Here is a 6,540-nt window from a genome sequence, read left to right on the forward strand (position 1 = left end):
TATAGACTTAAGAAAGGTTTAAAAGGTGTAATATTTCAAAATGCAAGTGAAAATGTAAAATTGACAATATCCACTTATGCTGATGATATTACGGTGTTCATCACAAGGCAAGATGATATTAGAAGTTTAAATGAGAGCATTAAGCTTTATGAAAAGGCATCTACTACCAGAGTAAATTGGAAAAAAATGAGGGCTATATTATGGGCCAGTGGGATGGTGTAGGATGTCCAAAACTTCCTGGTGGTTTGAGATGGGGAAGGGAAAGTTTAAGAGTTTTAGGTGTTTTTTTTAGATAATGCACAATATCAGAATAAAAATTGGGAGGGTATGCTGGATAAGGTGTCTGCCCGATTGTTTAAGTGGGAATGGCAATTACCACAGTTGTCTTACAGAGGGAGAGTTCTGGTCGCTAATAACCTGGCGGCTTCTACATTGTGGCACAGGTGTATAGTCATGGATCCACCTGAGGACATTATATGTGAAATACAGAGGAAAATGGTACATTTCTTCTGGAGTGGGGAGCACTGGGTCCGGTCATCAGTAATTATTTTGGCAGTTTATGAGGGAGGACATGGCTTGGTGGATGTCAAGAGTCATATCTGTGCTTTCAGATTACAAGCAGAAAAAATACTCCTTTACAATAAAGACTTATCATGGACTTATACAGCATGTGCCATCTTGCAGAGGGGAGGTGGGCTTGGACTTGATAAACACCTGTTTCTAATGAGACTGGAAGACATGAGTTTGTCTGAAATTACACCTTTTTATCAGACAATGTTTCACATATGGAGGAATATTTTAAAGGTGGACAGAGATATGAGCAGTTCTGTACACTGGGCTCCTGAGGAACCACTGTTTTTTAATAACATGACCCAGACAAGACTTTTGTCCTTAGTGGGTGTGCGGGCATGTCTGCTTAGGAATGGGATCGTGAAGTTGGGTCACCTTGGATGGAAATCTGTGGAAATTATTCAGGAAGTGATGGGTTTACGATCACAGAGACTTGCATCAAAAATGATAGAGGAAATTTGTCTGGTAATACAAAGTACTTATGGAGAACTTATAGCAAGAGGAAAAATGGCAAACCACAGCGGCAGACAAGAGTTTCCAAGGATTGGTATTGCGCCGCTAATGTGTGATGAGTATGAGAGTGAAGTTGCTTACTCAGTCCTGACATTCCGGACTCCTCAACTGGATTATCTGGAATGTGCTTCAAAGAAGGCACTTTAATACACAACAGTTAAGGTGATGCATCAGAAATCACTAAAGAGACAAAAAGCCTCAAGATGACTAGGATTGTTGGGGCCAGATTTCCTTGTGAGAGACAGGTGGAGGACCCTTTATAAACTTCCTGTAGAGAAGCGAACTGCTGATCTACAGTGGAGGATTATTCACGGAGCGATAGCTACAGACTGACATGTGGTGCACCTGAATCCAGCAGTGGATGGGAAATGTAGGTTTTGTGGCGAGGAAGAAGATTTAGAGCATCTGTTTTTAAAATGTATCAGACTAAACAGTCTTTTTGAACTACTTTCAACTTGGTTTCAGGGGTTTACAGAAGAATTTTCAGATAAAGTATTCATAGGAGGGCTGAAGTATAGATTTTTATTAAGAAGGAGAGTTTGTTTATTGAATTATTTGATAGGGACAGCAAAACTGGCTATATGGAAAACATCCTGGTTACTTGTGTAACTTCCGTTCCCTGATGGAGGGAACGAGATATTGTGTCGATGTAGTGACACTAGGGATCACTCTTGGGAGCTCGAAACACCTCTGGTCTTTGATAAAAGGCCAATGAATTTATTTGCATACCACTCCCCCGGACATACGGGTATAAAAGGAGCTGGTATGCAACCACTCATTCAGGTCTTGTGCTGAGGAGCCGAGACAACTGGCCATTTCAGCGGGTAGTTCAGCATTGTGGCAGGAGGGACACAACATCTCATTCCCTCCATCAGGGAATGGAGGTTACGTAAGTAACCAGGACGTTCCCTATCTGTCACTTACTCGACGTTGTGTCGATGTAGTGACACTAGGGGTCCCTATACAAAACGCTGGCTGAACTGTGTTACGTGAACTGGCGGTGTGTGACGGGCAGACCACAGTGTGCCACATAGCCAGCACACCAGGCCAACATGTAACCTCCCCCAACGCTGTTATGAGTGTCGAACGGCCCTTCGGGGACAAGTTGACTGCCCAAAAGATAGAGACAGGCTAGCCCAGTCGTGGCCTCATATCCTCTTTTATTCCTCTCCCCCAAAAAAAGGAGTTAACCGACTGGGGCCACCAGGTCTATGTCGGGGGGTGTCCTTCCCAAGGGGAAGACACTGCGGAGACCACACCCCGCCCAGAGAGGGGGGGGGGGGGTGTTTTGAGTGGAAATATGTCACATGGACTTCCCGAGCTCTGTCGGAAGTATGTCATGTGGAGAAGTCCCATGGTAGGTCCTACCCTATGGGGGAGGAGTTTCTACAAGCATAGAGACTGGGGCAGAGGGGCCTCTGCCCAAGGAAAATGCAGTTTACCAACAGGGAAACGAATTAGTGGAAGATATATGTCGCATGGGGTTACCTATGGGGAACCAACACATGCGGAGCACCTACCCCAGTACAGGGCTTAGTTAGCACATGTACTGAGCCAGCAGCGAGTTCCTCCATGAACTCGTCTGCCACAGGGCTTGGAGGAAATCATCCAGGGAACACAGTTTGTGAACACTACTGGGAGTCAACAGCGCACGTCTTCAGCTCAGGGGAGGTGATACACCCAGCCAGCTGTACCGGACTTACCTGCTTGTGCCTGCCACTACACGGGATGAAACCGGTTCCACCCAGAGATTGTAGAACCTCACAAAGGTGTTGGGTGTTGCCCAGCCCGCTGCTTTGCAAATGTCTGTTAGAGAGGCGCCACAGGTCAAGGCCCAGGAGGCCGCTACACTCCTGGTAGAATGGGCTCGTAGCCCTGCCGGGGGTGGCACATCCTGGGCGTGATATGCCATTGTTAAGGCGTCAATGTGCCAGTGGGTGATCCTCTGCTTGGAGACAGCGCTTCCTTTCCGCTGTCCACCAAAGCAGACAAAGAGCTGCTCAGAGACTCTAAAGCTCTGTGTGTGATCCACATAGATGAGTAAAGCGCGCACTGGACACAGCAACGTCAGGGCTGGGTCTACCTCCTTCTGGGGCAGAGCTTGCAGTTTCACCATCTGGTCCCAAAAAGGGTCATGGGAACCTTGGGCACATACCCCGGCCGGGTCTCAGGATCACGTGAGAGTAGCCCGGACCGAACTACAGGCACATTTCTCTGACAGAGAACGCTTGCAGGTCTCCTACTCTCTTGATGGAAGTGAGCGCAGTCAGGAGGACAGTCTTCAAAGAGAGTGCCTTAAGCTCAGCTGACTGCAGGGGCTCAATGGGGGCTCTCCGTAGACCCTGAAGAACTACAGAGAGGTCCCATGAGGGAACGAGGTGCGGTCTGAAGGAATTCAACCTCCTGGCACCTCTCAGGAACCTGATGATCAGGTCGTGCTTCCCTAAGGACTTACCGTCCACCTTGTCGTGGTGTGCCGCTATAGCGGCTACATACACCTTCAAGGTGGAGGGGGACAGCCGCCCTTCCAACCTCTCCTGCAGGAAGGAAAGCACCGATTCAACTGTGCATCTCTGGGGGTATTCGCATCAGGAAGAACACCACTTAGCGAACAGATGCCACTTCAAAGCATACAGGCACCTCGTAGAGGGGGCCCTAGCCTGAGTGATCGTGTCTACCACTGCGGGTCGTAGGCCGCTTAAGTCTTCCGCATCCCGTCCAGGGGCCAGACATGGAGATTCCAGAGGTCTGGTCTTGGGTGCCAGATGGTGCCCCGTCCCTGAGAAAGAAGGTCCTTCCTCAGGGGAATTCGCCAGGGGGGGCTGTCGTGAGGAGCGTGAGGTCCGAGAACCATGTCTGGGTGGGCCAGTAGGGTGCTACCAGGACAACCTGCTCCTCATCCTCCCTGACCTTGCACAGGGTCTGTGTAAGAAGGCTCACTGGGGGAAAGTCCAGGGGGCCAGCTGTGTGCCAGCACGTCTATACCGAGAGGTGCCTCGGTCAGGGCATACCAGAGCGGGCAGTGGGAGGATTCTTGGGAAGCGAACAGGTCTACCTGTGCCTGCCAGAATCGACTCAATAAGCTGGACCACCTGAGGGTGGAGTCTCCACTCTCCCCTGAGGGTAACCTGCCATGACAGCGCATCCACTGCAGTGTTGAGGTCGTCCGGGATGTGAGTGGCTCGCAGTGACTTGAGGTGCTGCTGACTCCAGAGGAGGAGACGGCGGGTGAGTTGTGACATACAACGGGAGTGTAGACCGCCTTGACGGTTGATATATGCTACCATTGCAAGGCGAGGCAGTTGATGTGCCAACGTAGCCGTGGGCCCGTCCAGGAGCCGGCAGCTGTGTGCCCATTGCAAACAGCACCCCAGCCTGTTTTGGAGGCATCTGTCGTAACCACGACGCACCTGAAGACCTGCTCTAGGGGAACGCCTGCCCGTAGAAATGTGAGGTCAGTCCAAGGGCTGAAGAGACGGTGTCAGACCAGCGTGATGGCCATGCGATGTGTCCCACGGTGCCATGCCCATCTCGGGACTCGAGTCTGGCTGGAGCCAGTTCTGAAGTGGTCTCATATGCATCGACCTGAGCAGAGTGGCCACCGCTGAGGATGCCATATGCCCTAGTAGCCTCGAAACAGTTTAAGTGGAACCGCTGTCTTCTGTCTGAACACCTCAAACAGGTCAGCACCGACTGTGCGTGCTCGTTCGTGAGGCGCACCATCAACGAGACTGAGTCCAACTCCAAGCCGAGAAAAGAGATGCTCTGAACCGGGAGGAGCTTGCTCTTTCCCCAGTTGACCCGAAGCCCCAGTCGGCTGTGGTGCGAGAGCACCAGGTCCCTGTGTGCACACAACACATCCCGAGAGTGAGCTAGGATTAGCTAATCGTCAAGATAGTTGAGGATGCGAATGCCCACTTCCCTTAATGGGGCAAGGGCTGCCTCTGCGACCTTCGTGAAGACGCGAGGGGACAAGGACAGGCCGAAAGGGAGGACCTTGTACTGATCCGCCTGACCCTCCAATGCAAACCGCAGGAAGGATCTGTGTCGAGGTAGAATCGAGATGTAGAAGTACGTATCCTTCAGGTCTACCGCCACGAACCAATCTTGATGCTGGACGCTTGCTAGAATGCGTTTTTGCGTCAGCATCTTGAACGGGAGTCTGTGTAATGCCCGGTTCAGTACTCGCAGGTCCAAGATTGGCCGCAACCCACCGCTTTTCTTCGGTACAATGAAGTAGGGGCTGTAAAACCAAGGACAGGCTCTATCGCACCTTTCCGTAGGAGGGTAGCGATTTCCGAGTGCAAGGTAGCGGTGTTCTCGCCCTTCACCGAGGTGAAGTGGATGCCGCTGAACCTGGGCGGATGCCTGGCGAACTGAATCATGTAGCCGAGTTGGATGGTCTGGACAAGCCATTGCGACAGGTTGGAAAGCGCAAGCCATGTGTCCAAGCTCCGGGCGAGGGGGACTAAGGGGACAATCTTGTCAGACGTACCGGCGGGTGAGGCCTCGCGGCAGGGAGGAGCTCGAGGTGCCATGCCGTGTTGTGGCCGTGCTGAGTTCAGGGACATCGAAGCACTTACCTGGCTCCTTGTAACCACCCCCGGAACAGCCTGGGACAGGGGAGGAAGAGGCCTATCCTCCTGACCCGTGGAGACTGTCACATCGGGGGCGGATTTGTGCCATAGCTGGGTGCACAGGGGCAGAGAGACCGCCTCTGGGGCACCAAACCTGCCAAAATGAAATGGTGAACGGTGGTCGTGATGACGGCCGTGCACACCGGGTATGTGACTCAGGGAACAAGGAAACCACTCTTTTTCTGAACTCTTGGGTACCGCAGCCACTTGGGCATGCAGCGAAATTAAATGAAAAGGCAACAAAAGATTCTCCTCCTGGCCCTCCACCGGGGGATGGAGTGGTCTACTTACCAGCTCCAGAGAAATGTGTTTCGTCGTCCCTGGGTCACTCATCTCAGGGGCGCTTCAAAGCCTTTTGCGGGTTCTTGGCGGCCGGCCGTGAGACGGGTGCCGTCTGCTTCCTGCGGTGGGCTCCATGCTGGGGCCGGCCGCAGGGGCGGGCTGCGGCGGAGCCGGTGCAGTCACTGCAGGGGGACGCCCTTGGCGACGAGCAGGTGGGGTGCGGGAACTTGAGCCGCACCAGGGCAGGATGTGCCGGATAGCCTCCTTCTGCTGCTTCACCACCGAGAACTGCTGGGCAAAGTCCTCGACGGTGTCGCCGAACAGGCCAACCTGGGAGATGGGGGCACCAAGGAACCGTGCCTTGTCGGCCTCTCCCATCTCGAACAGGTTGAGCCAAAGGTGGCGCTCTTGGACCACCAAGGTGGTCATCGCCCGCCCGAGAGACCGCGCCGTGACCATCGTCGCCTGAAGAGCGAGGTCGGTCGCCGAGTGCATCTCCTGCATCAATCCCAGGGCGGAACTACCCTTGTGCATTTCC

This window comes from Myxocyprinus asiaticus, chromosome 4 (genome assembly GCF_019703515.2).
Source record: "Myxocyprinus asiaticus isolate MX2 ecotype Aquarium Trade chromosome 4, UBuf_Myxa_2, whole genome shotgun sequence".
Lineage (NCBI taxonomy): Eukaryota > Metazoa > Chordata > Actinopteri > Cypriniformes > Catostomidae > Myxocyprinus > Myxocyprinus asiaticus.